The sequence below is a fragment of the Conger conger genome, chromosome 10 (genome assembly GCF_963514075.1).
Source record: "Conger conger chromosome 10, fConCon1.1, whole genome shotgun sequence".
NCBI classification, from domain to species: Eukaryota; Metazoa; Chordata; class Actinopteri; order Anguilliformes; family Congridae; genus Conger; species Conger conger.
This window is the reverse complement of record NC_083769.1, coordinates 48475317-48499845: the sequence shown is the minus strand read 5'-3', so window position 1 is coordinate 48499845 and position 24529 is coordinate 48475317. Positions and strand designations below refer to the sequence as shown.

Sequence of the window (24529 nt, the reverse complement as noted above, 5' to 3'; positions counted from 1 at the left end):
GTATCTCTCAATCTCTCTCACTCACTCTCCCTCACTCTCTCTCCGTCTCTCTCTCTCTCTCTAAATCTTTAAATCTCTCTGTTCAATTCTATTCAAATAAGCTTTACATTGGCAAAGTGTTCACTGGCAAACTAACATAACAGACAGGCGATCATAATTGAACTACAATAAATAGAATATATAAAACGCAGAAGGCAGAAATAAAATTATACATCTAGAGGATGACACATGGAAAATGGCAATGAACTATAATCTCTCTCCCTCCCTAATAATTTTGTGTAATAATGTTTTTCTCCGTCTCTCCCATGCTGTCATTCTGTGTCTGTCTGTTTCTCTCTCTCTCTCTCTCTCTCTCTCTCTCTCTCTCTTTCTATCGTTCTGTCTCTGTTTCTGTCTGTTTCTCTCTCCCTCTCTCTCCGTCTTTCTGTCTCTGTCTGTTTCTGTTAGTTTTTTCTGCCTCCTATCTCCATCTCTCTTTCTGCTGTTCTTTGTTCATCTCTTTAATTAAAAAGAGGCGTATTAATCCCCCCGCTCCCCCCACAGAAACCCCTTCCCTCAGCTCCTTCTGTGCTTACAGGGGAAGAACACACAGCGGGGAAAGAGGGGCGTCTTCAACACCACAGTGTCTACACACACACAAACATACGTTTGCTGTTTCTGTCTTAAAGTGCCGCTCTTAACCCCTGGCTAAAGAGAAAATCTTTACGAGGGTTACTCTAACGCCGTGTCGGAAGCTCTGTGTAGTTCAGCTGCTCAGGTGTCATTTCTCAGGGACGCAGTATGCAGCAGTGGACGTTTCGTGAAATTAATATTGTGTGCTCGGAATCATGGCATGACCTGGGCTGGCTTTGTTTTCTCAATGAAATTAGTTTCTGTCATCTTTCATTATACTGGTCTCTCTCACACACATATACACACACACACACACACACACACACACACACATACACAAGCGTCATTGAAGGTCACAATTCATAATCAAAGACTTGGTGTTGCTGCACAAGGAATTTAGTACAATATACTGTAGCCTATAGTATTGTAGGGAAGAATACATTTCCTGCTTCATTGTTCTTGCATGGTCACCTAACACCTCAATTGTACTGAATGATCAAGGGGGGTTAGGAAGCCCATACTGAATGATCAAGGGGGGTTCACTGTCTGCTTTGCTGACAATGACCATTTGGTTTCCTTGATCACATCATATGCATACAAAATAATGGGTATTCGTCTGCCTGTCACCCAATCAGGGACAAGTACCTGTATTTTACATCAGGAGGTTTGGGGCATAAAAGCTCATTCCTTTCTAACATGAGTTTGTAATTGAACTGCCTTGCTTTTACCCGGTATGCTTCATACTGTAATTAAAGACTAGTTTTGCTGTATGAATACATTGTTGCTAACCTGAATATCGGACTACTAGTTTTACTTCACAAAGGACCAAATTCCTACAGTATGCATTCTCCCAGTGCATTCTGCAAAAACATGTTTAGGTATTACTGTTTATTATGTCATATCCTCAATAATATAGTTAATATCATGTGAATAACTGTGAATAATGATTCAAACTGATGAACACACTTTCACACTTTCCTTTGTAAACTAAGAAGGAAAAGGTTTCGAGAACTGATTTCTAAGTTAATATTTCCGTCTAGCATAGTAAATATGATGGTATATTCTGGAATCCTCTGCTCCTTTTTAGATTTTGGGCGGTTTCCAGTGTAAATCTGGGTTCCTGATCGCTGACATTGTCTGTTGTCATTGTGATTTACTGTCTGCACAAAACCCTGCCATTCAAATCAATCCATGTCATGCAGTTTTAGTGTTAATTTGTTTCTTCTTCCATTTAAATGAGTGAGTAATGTGCTCTACCTGTGTCTTGCCGACGGCATATTCTCATTTTCCTGTAATCGCGTGCTTTAGCTGTAAATCACAGACCACGGTAACCTCTTGCATTAGAATCAGCGTGAATCACGCGCCTTAAGCTGTCACTGACGTACTCTGTGACCTTTTTCCCGCGAGGAGTGTTGAATTGTGGCCCGCGACTTCACGAGCAGACGTGTGTGTGTGTGTGTGGCTTCCATGCTAATGCGGTCTGGGGTGCGTGTCCGCGGGTGACCTGTAGCCCGTCGGCTGTGCGTCGCGGAGCGGCGTACGGAAGGTTCTGGAAACCCCGGCGGTCGCGGCGGCCCTCCTTGACGGGCGGCCGTCAGCCCAGTCGCCAGCGGAGATCGGCCTTTGATGGGAGGCAGGTGTCCTGTTGCCATCGACGACGGCGGATTGATCAAAGACCCGCGGGGGCGGGGTCCCAGACGACAGGCCGTGTCAGCGGAGCTGGAGGCCAGCGGCAGCTTCCTGTCAAGGGCTCAGTTCCCTGCCCCTCTCCCCCCCCCTTCCTGTCCCGTGGAGTTGTGATGAAAGGCGAGGGGGTCTCGGGTGCAAGCCCCCCCCCACACCGCACGCGGGATCACAGGACTAATCCCCCTCCTTTATTACCCCGTATGAGCCAGGCTCAGATGGACACCCTGTTCACCAGCCTGCTGCTGGTCCCCTATATGCGGAGAGAGGGAGAGAGGGAGAGGGAGAGGGGAGAGGGAGCGAGGGAGATGGAGGAAGGGAGAGAGAAGAGGGAGATGGAGGGAGGGAGAGAGAGGGAGAGATGGATAGAGGGAGATGGAGGGAGAGAGAGAGGGAGGGAGATGGAGATGGATGGATGGAGGGAGGGAGGGAGGGAGAGAGAGAGAGGGAGGGAGAGAGAGAGGGAGAGAGAGGAGAGGGGAGGGAGGGAGATGGAGAGAGAGAGAGGGGAGAGAGAGGGAGAGAGGGGGAGAGAGAGAAAGAGGGAAGGAGAGGGAGAGGGAGAGAGAGAGGGAGGGAGGGGAGAGAGGGAGGGAGGGAGAGAGAGAGAGGGGAGAGAGAGAGAGAGCGCGTGGGGTGATGTGAGGACGCCTCACCCCATTTCATCTCTTTAGGTTTGTAATGAGGCCTAAGACTTATCTTATCTTTTTTCTCTCAAGTAGGAAATATTAGCTTTGTTTTGTTGTACGTCGCTCTGTATAAGGGCGTCTGCCAAATGTCCATAATGTAATGTATAATGTAATGTTATGTTAATGTTTGCTTGGCAAGTGAATTCTCTTATTCCGTTGGCACATTTTGAAACCGTCAAACTGTCTTACCTCTTTGGCAATATTTTAAATAAGACTAAAGTACTAAATGCGTGTAGGTTGTTGGAGTGTGGTAGAGGTGGGGGTTTGGGGGCAGGGGGCAGGGGGGTGTCTCAGTCGTCAGGTCTCCCCGTCTTGGCGCAGGGTGGGGTAGCATCAGGCAGCTGGGCGAGCTCTCACTCTGCTCATTTTCACGGCTGGATGAGGAGTCAATCTCCTGATTTAAATACACCGTCCTGCCACAGAGGACAGCCAACTGTCCGTTACCCATAAACCCCGGCTGTAAGAACAGTGCCAGCTCTACTCATAATCATACCTGCGAGTGACGGACGTGGATGATCGCTCGTACGTCTGTATGAAGTGCGCCAAACCCTCTATACTGTGCGTACAGCATCATAAAATCGCACATAATGCGATTTTAAAGTGTGATTTTCAGATTTGTCAGCAAGGACAAAAGGTAAAGATTTTTCGGGAAAGCTAGGCGATATTCCCCGAGGCTGGTCTCTGACTCTGGCTCAGTGTGTGTTTAATGTCTGATCCTCGGCCTCCATGTGGAAGTGGCTGTCTCAGAGTTCAGAGACGGCACAGAACCGGCTGGGTCAGAGACTGAACAGAACCGGCTGGGTCAGAGACACGGAACCGGGTCGGTCAGAACCGGGTTGGTCAGAGACGGGGCAGAACCAGCTCGGACAGAACCGGCTGGATCAGAGACTGGACGGAACCGGCTGGGTTAAAGACACAGAACCGGGTCAGTCAGAACCGGGTCGGTCAGAACTGGGTTGGTCAGAGACGGAACAGAACTGGGTCAGTCAGAGACGGGATAGAACCGGCTCGGTCAGAACCAGTTGGTTAGAGACAGGACAGTACCGGGTCAGTCAGAGAGGCTCAGAACTGGCTCAGTCAGAGACAGGACAGAACCGGCTGGATCAGAGACTGGACAGAACCGGCTGGGTTAAAGACACAGAACCGGGTCAGTCGGAACCGGGTCGGTCAGAACTGGGTTGGTCAGAGACAGGACAGAACCGGGTCGGTCAGAGACAAGACAGAACCGGGTCGGTCAGAGATGGGAGAGAGCCGGCGCTGTGGCCTCGGCACCATGCTGCGGAGCGGATGAGCTTTTTCACACCTCCTCACTCCACCTCTCGCCTGAGAGCCAGGTGTGAACCTGCTCTTTCAGCTGACGCTGCTCACAAACCAGCCATTTTACGCCTTCTGCACTGACTCTCTCACTCTGTCTCACTCTCTCTCTCTCTCTCTGTCTGTCTCTCTCTCTATCTTTCTCTCACTCACTCACTCACTCAACCAGCCATTTTACGCCTTCTGCACTGACTCTCTCACTCTGTCTCACTCTCTCTCTCTCTCCCTCTGTCTGTCTCTATCTTTCTCTCACTCACTCACTCACAAAACCAACCATTTTGCACCTTCTGCACTGACTTGCAGTCTCTCTCTCTCTCCCTCTCTCTCTCTCACACACACAGACACACACACACACACACACACACACACACAAAACCAACCATTTTATGACTTGCGCAATCTCTCTCACACACACACACTCACACACACACACGCGTACGCATACACACACACACACACACACACACACACACACACCTTCTCTGAGACTCCACACGGTGTTAATTCCATGCTCGTGAATATAGAACAACGACAGATGGAGGTGTGTACACAACTCGCGCGCAGAAACACACCCATGCTAATGCGCGCACTCTGAAACATGCTTACAGTACACTGCGTCTACCTTTGTACACCGGTATGGACACACAAACGTGCATGCAGACCTGTACTTTAGGCCTGTAGGTGATGGGAACAGATAGGGATTAGGAGACTAGGACATGGATGAACTGCACTTGCAGAGTGTGCAGCTCTACCTCAGGTACCTGTCCCTCTGTGTACAGTACATCAGAGAGAGCTGTTTTAATAACGCACACACATTAGTCTGTTGCATTCTGCATCTCTTCTTCAAGGCTGCTTTCATGTGCGTGTTGTGTGTATAGATCTGAAGCATAATTGCCCTAATGAAAATGAGGTGCCAGATGGAAGCAAATCAAGCCTTTTTTCTTTCAAAAAAAAAATCTGCCCTTCTGTTCTGTTCATTATCTGCAGACACTGCTGCACTACTGTGTAGCAGATATCGTCCCTGGGACTCTGCTATCAGAGCTCAACTGCATCGCCGTCCTTAAACACTTATTTGCCTTTTTAGCTGAAAGGTATTTGTTTCAGCTATATGCAGTGACCCCGGGTTTGTGTTCGACCGTGTCTTCACACTAGCGGACCTCACCCTGTTTGTCAGCGTTCCCTACAAAGCGTGCAGTGTGCTGGGAAGCGTTCCTCTTGCTCTGCTACGCCGAGCTGAATCGTAAAAAGACATAGCGTGTCACCCCTTTGTGGGTTTCCGACGGTTCCAACAACGCGCAAAAAGTATCGTGCCATTTCAAACTGTGGACAGGACAATGGAGAGGACAATGGAACGATTGTGACCAGTATAATGGAATAGTTTGGCTTGTGTTGGAACTGGAGAGCATCGCAGACCCGGAGAGGACGGGACGTGTTGTCTGGTAACTCTGGAGAGTATGTTGAACTGTCGAGCGTGTGATTGAGCGTATATACCGGCCGGTCTTCGGCAGCTGGGAAAATAAAGCGGTGCTGTACGAGACTGATTGGAGCCATTACGAGCCCCATCACCCGCTTCCCAAGAAAAGCCCATTTACCTCCTACTGCTGATTGCCCTGGAGCGCAGACGAAGTGCATATGTGTGCAGATGAGGTGTCCCGGGGGCGGTGTGTTGTGGTGTGTTGTGTGTCACCGGTAATACGCAGGCAGAACGAGAACCTCCATCATTGGAGGTGGAAGAAAAGCTGGCTCCGTTCATTAGTGTTGGGGTTGAACTGAGTGAGTTCCCTCACATCCCTCTTGATCATGACACAGAAGAGTGTTTGGGATTTGTTTGGATCTCAGGTAAATTGAGCAGGAGAGGTTCTCCTGGGGCGGGGAGAGACAGCTGGGTTTTCAGTTGGGGAGGAAAGCCCTTTATAGATCTGGCCTTAAAGTGATAGATCACTCTGTTTTTCTTTTCTCCCCCCCCCCCCCCATCATTTCAGGTTTATGTATGTTTTTGATTGGTCCAGACAGTTTTTATGTATACGTCGCATAACTGCACAAACTGCTTTTGGAGCAACTTTAAATGTTACTGACCCCAGATACCCCCATGGCTGGTATTGTCATTATAAAGCCAGCAGGTCATCAGAAATATGTAAATATCTTTAAAATTCATCAGAGTGCACGCATGAATGTCCTGGCCAATGGAAAGCGTCCAGTAAAACTGAAATAAAAATACCATAAATATCCACAGAAAGTGAGCTGTCACTTAAACCTAAATCACGAGGGGCCGGTTTGTCCTACAGATGACTGCAGTGGGAGATTTATTCATCCAACAGCTGGGTCTTCATGGCGCAGGGTGGTTGAATGTGTTTTTCCCTTCATCTACAAATTTAACTTGAGCTGTTGTGGGGAAGCCATCTGATTGGCGGCTATAGATTTATGCTGCCACTATTTGGATGGTTTGTTTGACTATAGTTTGTTAATGTCAGTTAAACCTCTGTTAAGGGGTTGGGTTTTCTGTTATAAGGCCCATCCACACCAAGGACTATGACTATAAAGACAAATCTAAATATGCCATTATAAAAATCGGGTGGATGGCAGAATACACACCACAACTATAACGTCAATGACGTTGACCAACGATGTCCTTGGGATCACCTTTAGAAAACATTTTTTCCGACTGCATGAACAATAGAAACACTGACAGCCAATCAAAATCCATCCAAATTCACAGGGCTTCATGTTAAAAATGCCATAGCCGAGAGAGTATCGGATGCTAACATCGTTATCGTGAGAGCTATCTTTATAGTTCTAGTCCTTGGTGTGGACAGCGTTATGGTTAGAGCCATCTTTATCGTTGTAGATCACGGTGTCCTCTAGGGTCCTCTTCACACTTGTTCCTGTGTTCAATCTGCACTGCATTGTACGTCGCTCTAGATAAGAGCGTCTGCTAAATGCCTTGTAATGTAATGTAAATGGCAGGCATTTATATAGCGCCTTTATCCAAAGCGCTGTACAATCGATGCTTCTCCATTCACCCATTCATACACACACTCACACACCGACGGCGATTGGCTGCCATGCAAGGCGCCGACCAGCTCGTCAGGAGCATTTAGGGGTTAGGTGTCTTGCTCAGGGACACTTCGACACAGCCGGGGCGGGGGATCGAACCGGCAACCCTCCCGACTGCCAGACGACTGCTCTTACTGCCTGAGCCAATGAGACGACTGCTCTTACTGCCTGAGCCAATGAGACGACTGCTCTTACTGCCTGAACCAATGAGCAGACTGCTCTTACTGCCTGAGCCAATGAGACGACTGCTCTTACTGTCTGAGCCATGTCGCCCCACATGTAATGTAATGTAGTGTAATGTAATGGTGTGGACGGGGCTTGAGACGTGGGTGTGATGAGCTGGTGTTTGATGGTCAGGGCAGGCCCCCCGATGTCCTCTCTCCTTCCTTCTGTCCTCTGCTCCTCTGAGGGACAGGTTCAAAGCAGCACGCGCTCCGCGCCGTGTCTCCATAACGCCTGTCCCGTCGTCTCCATCGCCTGCCTCCCTATGGCGTCTTCATCTGCCCCCCCCCCCCCCCCCCAAATCAAAATGGCTCCTCAACAAAGCCTCGTCCCTCGGGGCCAGCCAAGACTCAAAGGAGCGCGGGTCTAAAATCCGCGATTCCGCACCTCCTTCAGGGTAACCCAGACCTCTGTCTGGGGGCCTGTGTGTGGGTTGCGTCTGTCCAGAGGTGCCGTGGCTCTGATTAATGTGCCCGGCTAGCGCCCGGGCACTCATTAGCATTATTGACCAGGAGCAGATGATGAAAGAGGCCGGTGGTATTGTGCGCCGTCCGTTCAGGGCCTGAAATCCGTTATAAACGATTGGGGGGGGAACAGTGGTAGCTCACGTCTAATTGCACCGCATGAATGCCTGGTAGGGTCAGCGGAAGGCGTTTGGGGACAGGCCCGAGTCAGAAATAAGCGTTATTGATGTTTGTGTTTTCAGTAAGAGCCCACAGACCTCTGTAATGGTGGCTGAGCTCCTGGCTTCACCATGGGATTGATCTTTGACACTCTGCTCCTTCAGTCCACGCTTTCAGCATAACAACCATCTCACTGCTATGCACTGACTTGCACGAACCATCGACTTTCTTTCTCTCATTCACTCGCACACACACACACGCACACGCACACATTCGTACGCTCGCACACACACATACGCACACACACTCACACACACTCACACACACACACACTCACACACACTCACACACACTCACACACACTCACACACACACACACACACACACACACATAAACGCATGCACACACACACACACACACACACACACACACACACACCACACACACATATAAACGCATGCACATATGTATGAGCAGAATGGTCCCAGCTGAACTGATTCATTTCCCCAAACAGAAGTGTGCATATCTGTTGTGCTGTGATTACTGTTTCAAAAGGGCTAATTCCTCTAATTAACACTCCGCAGTCACTTAGAGCCGCACATTCTCCTCCCTGCTCACGGTCCCCCGGGGGTCATCAGACCCTTCCCAGGATGCCCTGCGTTCCAAATGCATTGTTTCCAGTAGCACAGGTGTTCGATTCAGCTGAAACAAGGTTTAAGATATCAAACAGAAGGAAGAATATGCATGACCCGCAGACGGACAGACACACACACACACACATGCACGCACACACACACACACGCACGCACTGCATAATCAACCCCGATCCGTTGTCAGTTAAAATGTCTCTGTGGTTCCAGACGAACTTCCTTGTTCCAGACAGGTAAACCAGATGGAGCTCACCCAGCGTTAATATTTACACTTCTCTCAAGGAAAAAAGAAAAAACAGGCTGAACTGGCGGCCAGGAGACAAAGGTAGCAGACAGCAGACAAACCCCCCCTCATCCGCCCCCCCCCCCCCCCCCCCCCCCCTGAGGGTGGTGTGTACGACGCAGCTGAGACCAACAAAATATTAAAGAGCCGGGAGTAAAATCCAGGCTCAGAGCAGGATATCAGCAGCAAGCGGGTTTGACGCCCCCCGACTACGTGTCCCTGGGATTTATTTACACGCCTGTGTTTCTTCTCTGGGTCAGGAAACGGCAGTCAGCAGAGATGATAAACAGCTGCTGTGTTTGACAGACGGGCGTGGAAACGCATCGCCTCGTGCTCTGACTCCGCGGTGAGGCGGGGAAGGCCCTCCATCCTGACGCCAGCCTCCCCCTGTAGTCTCCGTCCTGTAGTCAGACTTTAAATTTTTTTATCTCTCAAGTAGGAAATATTAGCTTGTTTTTAAGTTTTTTAAGTTTGCTTGACAAGTGATGTTTTCTTAGTCCGTTGGCAAATCTTGAAATGAGTCGAACTGCCTTACCTCTTACATTTTTGTCTTAAGTAAAATTAATATGATTTTAAGACTGAAATACTTTGGTTTTTGCAGTGCTGCGGCTAGAAGCAACTTTCACCTCCATTTCCTGCTAAACCCATCTCCACCCCGCTAACACACGCCTGTCCCCACTGACACACGCCTGTCTCCACCCCGCTAACACACGCCTGTCTCCACCCCGCTAACACACGCCTGTCTCCACCCCGCTAACACACGCCTGTCCCCACTAACACACGCCTGTCTCCACCCCGCTGAAGCGCTGACCTAATTGAGCTGTGCTCCTCATAACCTGCGTGTTTCGATGATGCGCTGGTATTTGGACCTCGTGGAAGAGCGTTCCGCTTACCGCTCGGAAGCGTAACCCGGGGGGAACTCCAAAAACATCAAATGCACCACCAGACTAATGGCGAGTAAATTCTGCATTATTCAACGGCATTGCTGTTGAAGCGTTTTTGTCCCGTGGAAAGCCACGCCCATAGAGAGTGCCTGTGACAGCAGGTTTCAGTTGGATACACGTTTGAATTCCCTTCATCGCCCAAATTAGCTCTCTTCCTGACTCACCTCAAACGGAAGGAAGCTGTTCCCTCCGGCAGAAGGGCAGTAGAAGCGGTCGATGAGTTGGTGAGTAACCCCTCCACCCTGCTGTCCCTTCCCTTCGTTTTACGGGGTTCTCCCCAGCGTGTCTCCTGGAAGCCCTCCTTTATTGCGTCTCCGCATTACGACACGTAACGGCCCCTCGCTGCTCCGGAGGTGTGATCCTCGCCCGGGAGGTGTGGAGGCCACCTGGCCAAGGCCGGCCCTGTCGGCCAATCACGCGATCTCCGAAAACCCAGAATCACTCCCTGCTAAATACAGCCAGTGACATTCAGACCGTTTCACTCAGTCAACGGAATTCAAAAATGTCACTTGTCAAGCAAACATCACCTCAATACAAGCTAATATTTTCTAGAGGAAAAAAAGAAGATCTTAAGTCTTATTACAAGACTAAAACGCTCATTCATTTTTTTCAGTGTAGCATTGAACCTAGTTTGTGTGTACAGCACTGTGCTAAAGTCTTAGGCACCTGTATAACATTCTGTACAGATTAGGTTCTTTCAAAAATAATTCAATGAAAGGTCCTAAATAAACGTACTATACATTTTACATTACATTTTAGTAATTTAGTAGAATAGTTAAAAACTGAATCAGATCAATATTTTTTGTGACCACCCTTCGGCGTTAAAACTGCGTCACTTCTCTGAGATAGCCAACGCTGTCCTGCAGTTCTATAAGACAATCAGCAGGGAGGTTGTTCCAAGCATGTTGGAGATGTTGGCCACAGTTCTTCTACAGACTCTGGTTGGATCCTTGCTTCTGATCTTAGACAGCCCTTATGTAAAAAGTAGTCAATTGCTTACAGTGATATGTTACTTTTTAAAATTTAATTCACAAATGTCTCTGCGAAATTAAATCTATTGCAAAATGAATATTTGGAAATCGCAAATGTGTTCTTTTATAAACACACACAATAAAAAAAAACATTCATAATAAAGTATAGGGTGCCTAAGACTTCTGCACAGTACTGTATGTGTGTGTATCTAGAGAATGTTCCTAGTTTTTCCTAGTGTCTCCCTGATTACCATGTCTCATATAGGGACTTGCGCTTGTTAAACTGTGACTGCTACCTGAATGCAGACTTGTGCTTCTGTGCCAACACGTTCCCTGCAGGGACAGCACTCCGTAACAGGCATGATCGCCCAGTCTCACTGGAGGACTTGACATGCAGGGAGACATTGATATGCACAGCGCATTATCCACTTTTATACAACAATGGCTGCATTAGACTGAGGAGTGGCACTCTTTCCTGAACTCTTTTTACGGGAGAGGGAGAGAGGGAGGAGGGAGAGAGAATGATAGGGAGAGAGAATGAGATGGAGAGGGAGAGAAAGAGAGCGAGAGAGGGAGAGAGAGGGAAAGAGTGATCGGGAGAGAGAGAATGAGAGAATGAGATGGAGAGCCAAGGGAGGGAGAGGGAAGCATCAGGAGAGAGGGATTGAGAGGGAGAGAGAGAGGAATAGAGAACCTTTAAAGCCATTAAACTGCTCAGGAAGACTTTTAAAACTTTTACATCCGATGCATCAGGATTCGCACCCATATCATGAGTGACCACAGAGAAAAGAACTGACTGAAATCTGCCCCCACCGCTTAGGTACAGTTACAGTTGCCCAGTAACATAAACAATCACTCACCCTGTAAATGCCTGTGACTAATTCTGCAGAGAGGACAGTTGGACTATCCCCTCAATCAGAAAGGGCACTCAGACTATTCCCTGAGTCAGATTGAGCTCCCAGACTATTCCCTGAGACAGATTGAGCACTCAGACTATTCCCTGAGTCAGATTGAGCTCCCAGACTATTCCCCGAGTCAGATTGAGCTCCCGGGCTACTTCGTCCAAGACTATTCCCTGGGTTACAAAGGACCCTTGCTATTTCCCCTGGGCCAGTTCAGCACACGCAGTAGTTTTTGTTGGAGGAAAGCACACAAGAGAGCCTTTCTTGGTGGTATTAATGCCGTCTGTATTCCAAGACTAATCACTGCGAGTGCCCATTGTAATTAGTTTGATTGGTACTAACATAAACATGCAGCCTGCTTTTAATCCTGTAAAGGGTTCTCTTTCGCTGTTATTGTGTCGGGTGATGTTTTCAAGCACTAAAACTCTGAACTTTGTGTCATCTCCACTGTTTTAAATAGGCATTATTATAACCCATCGCATGCTGAAACGCTCCTTCACTAGTCCTCAGTTAGTGTGGCTTTCTCCATCTTGTTTTAGCATGGCCGACACAAGCTCATAGTCTTTCAGCAACGCAATTATATGCTGCCCTTTAAAGATCTAACCTTCGTAAGTACGCTCGCATATGAAATCACGTCCCAACCGCTTATTTGGGAATATCTGTAAATTAACTCTGCTGTTTAGATAGATATACAGACTCCCTTGCACCGTTTGGCAGCAGCAGGATTTATGACCGGTCTCAGAATTGCATTTCTCTCTGTTGATTTATTATTTTGTATAAGCGTTACTGGGTAAATATCTTTGTAGAGAAGCCCAGAACTTGCATCCTCAGGGAATACTGCATCATCCTCTGTCAGATTCATTCTTTACTTTAAATAAGCAGATAAACATTAAGCCTTTCCCAAGAGTACTTACGTCTGTGGCTAATCTCTATACCACTGTCTTACCCCAGAGAATAAAATATATACTGTATGTTGTGTAACAGTTAGAACCAGCAATGATTAAAACACTAGATTGAGGAGTGGATGGACATATTGCTTTATTTTACTTACCGTAAGACATTTTAATACAGCTTAGGGCAGTCCAAGAATATGGTTTGGGTCAAGTACTGGCAAAAATGAAACTTCCTGAAATATGACAAGATGTCATCTGTAAAGAAGAAGCCAAATTCTTTGCAAATGGCTGAACTTTTCCAGCTCAACAGATCTTTCCTCTTTTCCTGTCTGTGTGTAACTGAGTGATGGTGTGAGGGAGAGGAGTGTATGTACATATGTGGTTGTTTTTGTTTGTGTGTGTGTGTGTGTGTGTGTGTGTGTGTGTGAGTGTGTGTGTGTCTGTCTGTCTGAGTGTGTGTGTGTGTGTGAGAGTGTGTATGTGTGTCTGTGTGTCTGTGCGTGTGTGTGTGTATGTGTGTGTGTGTATGTATGTGCGTGTATATACATATATATATGTATGTGTGTGTGTGTGTGTGGGTGCGTGCGTGTGTGTGTGTGTGTATATGTGTGTGTGTGTGTGTGTGTGAGAGTGTGTGTATGTGTGAGTGTGTGTGTGTGTGTGTGTGTGACTCAGGAACAGGAATCTGGATTGAGCAGCTGCTGCTCCTCAGCACTGCCCCCCCCCCCCCCCCCCCCTCCTCCACTGTCCCACTGTCCCACTGTCCGTCTCCCCTTCTCCTCCCTGTCTGTCAGCCGCCCCCCCCCCTCAGATCGACCCCCCCCCCCCAGACCGCCCCAGCGTTGCACAACTCCTGGTCTTTATTAAAAGCTCTGCCGCTCACTCCCTTTGTCAAACACAGAATGGGCACCACAAATGATCCTTTGATTGCGCTGGGCTGCAGACTGCAGTCGTATCTCGTGTGCTTCACATAGTGTTATTAGGCGTGTTCGTGCTGTCGGGGAAGATAATGTGCCATTGTCTGTATTCTGTGTGTGTGTGTGCGGTGCGGTCCTGCAGTTTGTTTTTACTGACCGTTCAATACTGCCGGTATTGTGTCTTCTAATTAGACCAAGACTAGACATCCCATTTTAGTCCAGACTTGTCCCTTATCCCTGATATATACCCACACACACAGACACACACACACCACGCAGATACACAAACACCACACATATATACACACACCACGCAGATTCACAAACACACAAATACACACATACACACAGATACACACACACCCCGCATACACATACGCACACACGCGCGCGCACACACACACACGCATACACAAACTCACCACACATACACAAATGCACATACACACATACACACACACTGTATATAGCCATTCATGTATTTGTAGATGTGTTCTGTTGACACACAAACAGCATATCTGTCGAATTTCACGTGTGGCTCGGTAAAGAAGGCAGGATCAGTTATGATTCGACAGTTTTAATTGCAGGCAAAGACGGAATAATCTTGCTGGGTTAAGACAGACATTTTAGCTGCTGTAAAACGCTTCGCTATTAGCACTGAAACAGCTGCTCTGTGCAAGAGAAACAAAAGGAAGAGTTCCCCCTCTCTCCTCTCCCCATTTGGCAGCATTGGGAGTGGCGTTGCTCAGAGCTGAGGTGTGTGTGTGTGTGTGTGTGTTCAGAGTGTGTGTTCAGAGTGTGTTGTGAAACGCACCGTCAGCAGTACAGAGCAGTGGGGAATGACCTGTAGCATCTTGGTTAGGGTACTTGACTGGGACTCGGAAGGTTGGTGGTTCAAGCCCCGGTGTAGCCATGATAACATCTGTGCAACTGTTAGGCCCTTGAGCAAGGCCCTTAACCTCGCATTGCTCCAGGGGAGGATTGGTCCCTGCTTAGTCTAATCAATTGTAAATCGCTTTTGATGAAGGCGTGGGCTAAATAACTGTAATTCAACGTCATAAGTGCCAAAGGAACACAGCTACGCTTGGTCTCCCGTGGGTCGCTGGGCATCCTCAGGTAACCTCTGCCGTTGCCTGGGAAACCAGCCGCCTGTCCACTAAAGGGCAGGTTCGGAGCTGAGGTCCAGTTCTGGCCGCCGCGGTCAGAACCCCGTAAAGCGCTCCGCTGGAACGTGTCCGCCCGGACGGCAGAGCCGCGATCCCGAGCTCTCCTCCCGTCTGCCGAGATCCAGGGAACGAGGAGCGATAGGGCAGGAGTGTCTGTAAACATAGCGTATGAATCACGCCACTGCGCATCCCTGCCCCTGTCTGAGTACGGGCTGTGCTGTCAGCTGTGCGGGGGGGGGGGGGGGGGGATTGGGGCTGCCCTGGGCTCAGGTGGGTTTTCCCTCCGGGACAGACGGAGTTCTGCGGTTCCTGTTTGTCTCGCTCACATTTGTCAATGAGATCTTTACATGAGATCATTCGCTCCATTTGCATTTTTCTTGGACTCGAGCTTAAAGACAAAAACAAAAAAAAAACACAGCTTTTCTAGTCTCGCATGAAGACAGAGGTCGACCCTTTTTCCTGGTTCCTTTTTTCGGATAACGTCGAAAAACCCACCCCCCAAGTGATGGCAGCTGCAGCGTGTCGTGTTACTGAAAAAACTCCGTTCTTTCTTCCCCTCCGTCGTCAGTTCATGCCTCTCCTGAATTTTCGGAGCTTACAGAAAAACTATATGGATTCTGCCTGAGGTGATAATACCACGTTATGTAATTTGATGTGCCTGTGACCTTCGACCTGTGGCAGTGGCTCAGCCCGTGATTGGCTCATTCAGTCCCTCGCCTGTCTGAGCTGTCACGCATGTGACTGCAGTGGACCAATCAAGTGGCCCAGCTGGGGACCTAGCGCTGATAGTGGGAGAGCAGAGGATTCAGGTTATTACACACGAGTAGGGCAGCATGTAGCCTATTGGCTAAGGTGCATGTAGCCTATTGGCTAAGGTGCATGTAACCAAGTGGCTAAGGTGCGTGTAGCCCTGTGGCTAAGGTGCCTAGTGGCTAAGGTGCATGTAGCCTAGTGGCTAAGCTGCTTGACTGGGACCTGGAAGTTTGGTGGTTCAAGCCCCGGTGTAGCCACAATAAGATCCACACAGCCGTTGGGCCCTTGAGCAAGGCCCTTAACCCCGCATTGCTCCAGGGGGTGTTGTCGTCCCCCTGCTTAGTCAAATCAACTGCAATCTGCTTTGGATAGACGCATGAGCTGAATAGCTGTGGTGTAAAGTAATGAGTCAGTGTGAAGCCCCACCCTTGCTCTCATGGGGACCGGGCTGCCATCGGTTAGCTGTCACCCGTTGGACAGGTCTGGCAGGGTGACGGTCCTCCGGTAATGGAGATTAATGGTCTCGCCGCGGTTTGTGGTGACAGACGTGGACACCCAGCCCATCTGCTCCCGGACAGGAAGCAGGACTGCCTCGGGTCCTGTCTGCCTGAGAGACGGCCGTCTACAGAACTGCCTGCTGCGGGGATGGAGCTGTGGCCCTCTGGGAGCCTGGGACATGTCTCTTATGCGCCGTTCACATGTTGACGGTAGAAAACCTGTCACGCCGTGCGTTAATGCAGATCAGGTGATGACCACAGCTGTGTGCACTACAGAACAAGGCGGTAAACGTAAACGTCATGTAAACGTTGCCATGGTGATTTTTTGGTGGGTCAGTTTTATTATTTTGAAAAGGTTTGGTGCGGCACAAGCATGATTGGGGAAGTGCAGGAATCGTTGTCTCATTAGTTTACCGTTCCCTGCGCTGGCACACAGACAGGATGGGATAGTTAAAACACACGGCGATTTCATGTTGCTTCTAAAAAACATCATCCGGTTTGTCCCTCCGCTATGGAACGACAGTAAAAGCTGGGGAGATTGTGCTGTTGGAGGAAGGTTCTGTCGGAGGCTGCAGTGTGTTGGAGGAGGCAGAGCTTTCCGTCACCATCTCACTGAAACACGTCACGTATCAGGCCTGCGTACGACTGCGTACCACTGACTTGTGACCGCACCGTGTGTTTCTGATGGGAGAAATCACTTCAGGATTCAAGGAGTGGGTGGTGTTTCAGTGATTGCTGCTGTCAATCAGTTGTTCCTTCCGCACGACCTGAACCCATAAAATACATTGTTGTCCACAATGGAGAGCTGTGATTGGTCCAGAGCAGAGCCGACCGAGAGCTGTGGTTGGTTCAGAGCAGAGCCGACGGAGAGCTGTGATTGGTTCAGAGCAGAGCCGACGGAGAGCTGTGATTGGTCCAGAGCAGAGCCGACCGAGAGCTGTGGTTGGTTCAGAGCAGAATGTTGATGGTTGATGGACCCATTAATGACACATGACAGCTACACAACACATTGGGGGTGGTGAAAAATTGCATTACGTTATGGTCATTAAGCAGACGCTTGTATCCGATGTTAGAGAAACATAACTACAGTCATCTGATTAACACAGTGCCAGACCAAACCAGGGAGTAAAGCTGCACTGCATTTTACTACAGTACCAGTGCAAGTCACCCATATTAACCAAGAACCAAAATACAAATTCTGAGTATAGATTACGTCCTTCACAAACTCTTGAGACGAGAAAGCGAAAAACATGAGAACGTGGGTTTAGCCTCTTAGCCCCGGAAACCCCTGCTTTCACTTCTGCTGTGAACCAGCTTGTAAGTGTTTAAAAAAGATTTGAAAAGTAAAAGATTAAATCCGTTTTTCATCCCGCTCTGTGGCACACGCGGGCTGCTGGCAGACGGCGCGGTGTAGGTCGTACACGGCGTGCCGTTGGAGATAGAGACGGTTCCCGTCGAGGGCTGCCATGAGTCAACCTGAATCCTCCCGAGCTGCCCGCTCTCTGGCCGTTCCCAGCATGCACCGCTCTCCTGCGCCCTCCCCCGGGGGTAGGTCACGAGTCGCTGGCGCGTCTGGTGCGGAAACTTCCGGAAGGTGTTCTCCGGGACCGGGACCGCTGCACTCGCGCGGACCGAACGGCGGAATGGGCGCTCCCGTTACGGTAACCGGGTCGGACGAGGTCGCTCGGTGGAACGACGCGCTGATTCGCTCCGGTGCGCGAGGCGGTCGGAGTGCCGGTCGTCTTAATTGCTCTCACACCGTCCCTGATTGAATTACCCAGCACAGCCTGGATCCCGCATGTCATTTTCAGGGACGATTATGGTCTGCCAAAAGGGGAAATGGTCCCTGCTGGTTTTGTGTGGGGGGGGGGGGGCATGAACAGGTGAACTTGCCTTTGTGTTGCCATTGCAGTGATTTTTGTTGCAGGGTGAGGTCAGGTATGGATTTGTTATGGAGAGAATATGGATGTGTTGTGCAGAGAATATGGATGTGTTATGGAGAGGATATGGATGTGTTGTGCAGAGAATATGGATGTGTTATGGAGAGGATATGGATGTGTTGTGCAGAGAATATGGATGTGTTGTGCAGAGAATATGGATGTGTTGTGCAGAGAATATGGATGTGTTATGGAGAGGATATGGATGTGTTATGGAGAGAGAATATGGATGTGTTATGGAGAGAGAATATGGATGTGTTATGGAGAGGATATGGATGTGTTATGGAGAGAGAATATGGATGTGTTATGGAGAGGATATGGATGTGTTGTGCAGAGAATATGGATGTGTTGTGCAGAGAATATGGATGTGTTGTGCAGAGAATATGGATGTGTTGTGCAGAGAATATGGATGTGTTGTGCAGAGAATATGGATGTGTTATGGAGAGGGTATGGATGTGTTGTGCAGAGAATATGGATGTGTTATGGAGACTAATACTGTCCAGGGCACTGGAATTTACTCTTAATTGACTCCCTAAGCTAAGACAAACTTACTGAACCATTCAGGTGAGGTGCGATATTGACCTCCAGCATAAAGTAACTGGACCCCAACTAAGATTTGAACCAGCAGCCATTCGGTTGTGAGTCCCTGCTGTAGGGCCACAGCGCCTCATACGGCCGCTGGCACTGGCTGTTTTCCCCGTTCCTCGCCCGTGACAGATTCTTAATCGTGACGCTCCGGGGAGACGATCCTCCACGGACCCCAGGGAGGATCCTCACTTGCCCTCTCTCCTGCGGAGGAGCGCGGGGCGGGGGACGGAGACGGATGCCGTGTTATTGTTAGCTGTCACCTCCACAGAGCCTCTACAGGCCTTCACAGAACCTCCCTCTTCCTCTGTCTGTTCTCTTGTTCTGCTGCCTTCACAGAACCTCCCTCTTCCTCTGTCTGTTCTCTTGTTCTGCTGCCTTCACAGAACCTCCCTCTTCCTCTGTCTGTTCTCTCGTTCTGCTGCCTTCACAGAACCTCCCTCTTCCTCTGTCTGTTCTCTCGTTCTGCTGCCTTCACAGAACCTCCCTCTTCCTCTGTCTGTTCTCTTGTTCTGCTGCCTTCACAGAACCTCCCTCTTCCTCTGTCTGTTCTCTTGTTCTGCTGCCTTCACAGAACCTCCCTCTTCCTCTGTCTGTTCTCTTGCACCGTCTCCAGCCCTGTGGCTATAATACTCTCAGAGGAATACGAGCACACACGTACGCACGATCTGACACGGTCGTACACACACGCATGTCCTGTCCACAGGCATTTACAACCGTAAACTCACACACCATGCTGCCTGTGTGGGGTGTGTTTGTGTATGTGTGTGTGGGTGTGGGGTGCACATACACACACACACACACACACAAACACATACACACTCTGCACGGTCTACACACTCTACACGCCCTACACACACACACACACACACACACACACACACACACACACACATACATGCACACAATCCCTGCTCCTGCCATCACTCCTACGATGAGTACAGCTGGAGGATCTATTCTCACTGTCTGCAACGCTGGAGAGAGAGAGAGAGAGAGAGAGAGAGAGAGAGAGAGAGAGAGAGAGAGAGAGAGAGAGAGAGAGAGAGAGAGAGAGAGAGAGAGAGAGAGAGAGAGAGAGAGAGAGAGAGAGAGAGAGAGAGAGAGAGAGAGAGAGGGGCTGAGAGTGGCAGAGAGAGAAAGAGTGAGAGAAACAGATAGAGGCAGAGATGAAGAGCGATAGATGTTTCAATACTTTTTTTTTAAGGTCTCCTTTTTTGCACAGAACAAGAAAGAAAAAATAAATTATTTCTTGTTCTGTGTTCACAATAGCAGAATACACACACACATACACACAGAAAAAATACAATAAATCACAGAGAACATCATTGCAAGAAACCTGAAAACAACTACCAGTGACACAACTACACGATCACAAATCACAATCACAAAATAAACCAAAAAACAACCACAGTTACAGAAGATAGTCCTTAGTCATACTTTAAAAAAAGAGGGAGTTGAAGAGGGAGGGAGGGTGAAAGAGAGTGAAAGAGAGAGTGAAAGAGAGAGTGAAAGAGAGAGAGAGCGAGAAAGACAGCTTCGGCTCTGGTCTTTCTGAAAAGCCCATAACTTTATCAGCACCTCCGTGGGGAAAAGGGACGTGTACGTAGACCAGTCCATTAAAGGGGCTTTAAAGCCAGGTCTAGCCACAACATACAGTCCTGTATGTCACCCGGAGTGAAGTGTTTTGGAAACTGTTGGACATTGAGTACATTATCTGGAGTAAAACCTTTAAACAGAGTTCTGGCACCAACACATATTTCCACTTTTGCTGGTGAGTTAAATTAGTTTTATTAAGGAAGACCTGCTGTCCATTTGTAGTTCAGATCTGCACCTTTAATGGGTATGCCTATCTAGTACCAAGAAGGCCCCCTTTTACCCCCAGAGCACACTCCCAGGAATAAAGGTACGAAAAGTGCTTTAAAGGGTACAAATGCTTGTCTCTACTCTATAGGTATAGGACATTTAACCCCTAGCCAGCAATATAAAATTGATTTGTACCTTTTTTGCTTGTAAAAAAATACTCATTTGTGCCGAAAGAGAACATTACAGTGCTGTCCAGGGTACAAAATTTGATCCTTGAAGAACAAATTGTACCTCCGCTGTCACTTCATTTGGGAGAGTGCAGATATGATAAATATTTGTGAGAGTTTTGATTCTCGAGCGGCGTTCTGACTGTGAGCCGTGGAGTGATTCATGGAGCTCCCTGATAAATATGCCAGCGGCAGATTCTGAGCTGATTTTACAAACAGGCCGCTCAGGGGGGACAAAAACTGTAGAAAAATATGAAACGAGAAAAGGCAGAGTTTTTCCCGAATCCCACAAAACCGATCTGACTCCAACTCGGGTAGGCAAGGCACTTTGAGAGAAATGGAGAAATGCGCGGTGGGGATTTATGTGAAATGGCGCAGCTGAGGCGCTGTTACTCGTCAGTAGCAATGGACTCTTGAGGCGATTCAGCTGTGTGTGGATTTCACTCATTCAGTTGCGGTTCATTTTTCTTTCATAAATGGCTTACTAAATCCACGAGGGTGGCGTATTTGTGGCGTATACAATACCCCGAACATTTTCTTTTTCCCCCTCAGGAATTTCTGGGTGACGAACTCCGTTTCTGTGCAGAAGTCACGGCGTGTCAGTGTGTGGCATGAGATTAACTGACGCTGAAAACACATGTATCTCACGCTTTCAACAGCTGCCAGGCGGCGGTTTAAATCTCTGTGAAATGATTCGCCGGGTTTTCAGCCAGCGCACGGACCCTCCAGCCTGCTCTGTCTCCTCTCGCTAAAACTGTCCAATAGAAATAGTCATAATTTGTTATTTAGCTGATGCTTTTATCCAAAGAGACTTACAGTTGATTAGACTGAGCAGGGGACAATCCTCCCTTGGAGCAATGCAGGGTTAAGGGCCTTGCTCAAGGGCCCATGCGCTGTGCAGATCTTATCGTGGCTACACTGGAGCTTGAACCACCAACCTTACGGGTCTCAGTCAAAGTCCATTTGATGGCTAGTGAGGCAGAGGGTCTAACATGGATGCCACCTTTCTTTCGGGTGAGCCAAAGTGTTACTCAGTCTTACTTCCCAGTTCTGATGGAGCCATCTGGAAGTGAGTTGAGAGGTCGTGTACACCCATTGAACACAAGGCAGGCCTTTTCATATCCTACACCCCCATCACCACCCCATCCCTCCCACACCCTGTACCCCCCCCCCCCCCCCATCCCTCTCACCCTGTAACCCCCACCCCAATGCAACATCCTGGGTCCTGTTTCCAAGATCCACAACCCCTGGAGTTCCCCTTGCGCAGTGGCCTTGGAGCGGGTTTGAGTAACGCGTGTCTGTTTGAACAGATAAACACACTGCTGGAAAATGTGCACAATGAGTTCACCTCTTCTCATTCATTCTCACACACATTCATTCTCTCGTTCTCACTCTCCTTCCTTCCCTCACCCACCCTCTCTCCCTCTCTCTTCTTTCCAGGGAAGTCTCTCACCCCCCCCCCACCCCCCCCACCCCTACACCCCCACACACACACACCCCCGGTCCCGTCTCACTGAGCTGTGTCCCACACCTCGTTGAGTAACTCTGGAGTTTAATTCGCCGTGAGATGAAAATGTGTGTTGCCGCTCAGATTCCTGCTAGCGCAGAGCCCCCGTTCTGGCATTAATCTTGCAGGGAAAGGAACACGCCAAGGCTAATATTTTCAGAGTGTTTAAGAGCGGAGCAGGACTGGAGCCCGTGTGGCTGTGTGAGTGTCTCCTGCTTCTCGTTTCCACCGTCTTCAGAGTGGCCTTCGCCCCTGCGCTCAGATTATCTGCCCGGGAACCGGAGAGCGTTCCGGCTCTGTGAGAACATACAGTATTGTATGAACACGGGGGAATGTGTGTGGCTGGACTCATCAAGTGTACTGTACTTGCTGTATACATGGAAATTGGCACAGGATAAATTCCGCACAGATATTAGGAAGTATTGTTTCACACAGAGAGTGGTCACTGTGTGGAAGAGCTTGCCAGAACATGTGGTGGAGGCAGAAACACGGGGGGGTTTTCAAGACCAGGCTTGATACGGTGATACTATTTAGCTTCTAGGCCAACTTAGCAGCAGGTACACTTAGTGGGAGGAAAAGATGAGCATTGCTGGGCTGAATGGCCTGCTCTTGCCATTGCAACTATTCACTATTGCAGGGCATTCTTGCAAAAGAGAACATGTTCTCAATGAACCTCCCCTGGTTAAATAACGGATTAAAAATAATAATAATCATAATTATCATTGTCATTGTCATTACCATTACCACTGGCTGTACTGTGTAGTAAATACCTAATACCTTATTTTTATTAAAATACTATGACTGTCGGAATATTTGTTTAATGTGAAATGTCATCAAACAATTTTCTTTGACTCAATCTGTTTATTTGCTTTCCACATATACAATTGTTAATTAAATTTGTTCTCTGAAAAATGTGTGTATGGGGTAAGCAGGAGGGCTTGTGTAAACAGCAGGATTTCTGGAGGAGGTGAATCGCTTGCGGAGTATTGAAACAAACACGGGATTAGACACTCGAATGTGGATAAACAGCCGTGTGTGTGTGTGTGTGTGTGTTTGAGTCCCATATCGGACTCAGCGAATCACTCGAATTACCGGTCTAAATGTCTCGCCTTATATTTTGGCGTTGTGTAAAAATGCAAATCATGACCGTTTGCCCTGTGTTTGTGTGCAAATAAATAATTGGAGATCTCTCGCCTTGGTGTGGAGTTTCTTGGCGTGGTAATGACATAAACTGAAGTCGGGGGAAAAGGGCGAATCCTCGTGCTAGCCGGCGTGACGCCTCTGCCTGCGTTCTTTCACGCGGTGTAAATGCCGTAGTGCGTCAAGCTCCTCTCCGCTCCTCTCTGTTCCTCTCTGCTCCTCTCTGCTCCTCTCCGCTCTTCTCTGTTCCTCTCTGCTCCTCTCCACTCCTCTCTGCTCCTCTCCGCTCCTCTCTGCTCCTCTCTGCTCCTCTCCGCTTGACATCGTGTCCGCCGCCGCCGCTGCCCCTGAGAATTCTGGGACGCGGTCCAGAGCGGTGGAGGAGCGATGGAGGGTAGCCGAGGTGAGGCTGGGACGGAGCGCGAGGCGACGCCGTTCCCCGCGCACGTGTAAACAGAACCACTCGCTCCGGTCCTGCCGCGCCAGAGCTGCCTCTTCAGGGGGCGTGACATCCGTCTAATTACTCCCCCCTCCTCCGCCCAATAAGGGCTTTCTCTCTGCTCGTCGGGAGACGATTCCAGGGCAGTTCATGTGCCTCTCGGAGGCTTACTGGAAGCGGACCAAAACTAAAATAACATAAATTACATTTTTCTGACTAAAATACGTTCGCAGAGTACTAAGCATACAAGATTTAATTTGTTTCTACCATGCTTGTAGACCCTCCTGTCCAGTGCACAGTGTGCGTAGTGTACAGTTTAACGTATCCTGCTGTGCAGTAAGATTTTTAACTGCCGTTCTGTGCACTCTCTCTCAAGTGCCCCACTTGGGAATGCGAAACCATGGTTACGATGGGATGGAAGTTGCGCGCGGTTGCAGTCGGTGGAGTTGGGCTGCTGTGCAGCACGTAGCGATGCGTCAGATCCTGAGGTCCGTTAAAGACTGGCCACATTGTGCCTGACGGTCCACTGGGTTCATGTTAATTGGCTACTAAATTGTTCTCTCCCTCTCCATCTCAGCTGATGTGTGGTGAGCATTTGGGTGCAAAATGGCTGCTGTTGCATCACCATTGGTGGTGGTGATGTGTTCTGTGGGGTTTGATTGGTGATGTATTCTGTGGGGTTTGATGGGTGATGTAGCCTGTGGGGTTTGATGGGTG

The 24529-nt window shown here is 48.8% G+C and overlaps 1 protein-coding gene across 1 annotated transcript in view; it reads left to right on the top strand.

Moving 5' to 3' along the window:
- LOC133139309 (ephrin type-B receptor 2-like) overlaps window positions 1-24529 on the top strand; it is a 146996-nt gene that overhangs the window by 81561 nt on the left and 40906 nt on the right. The gene's annotated exons all lie outside the window — the stretch shown is intronic.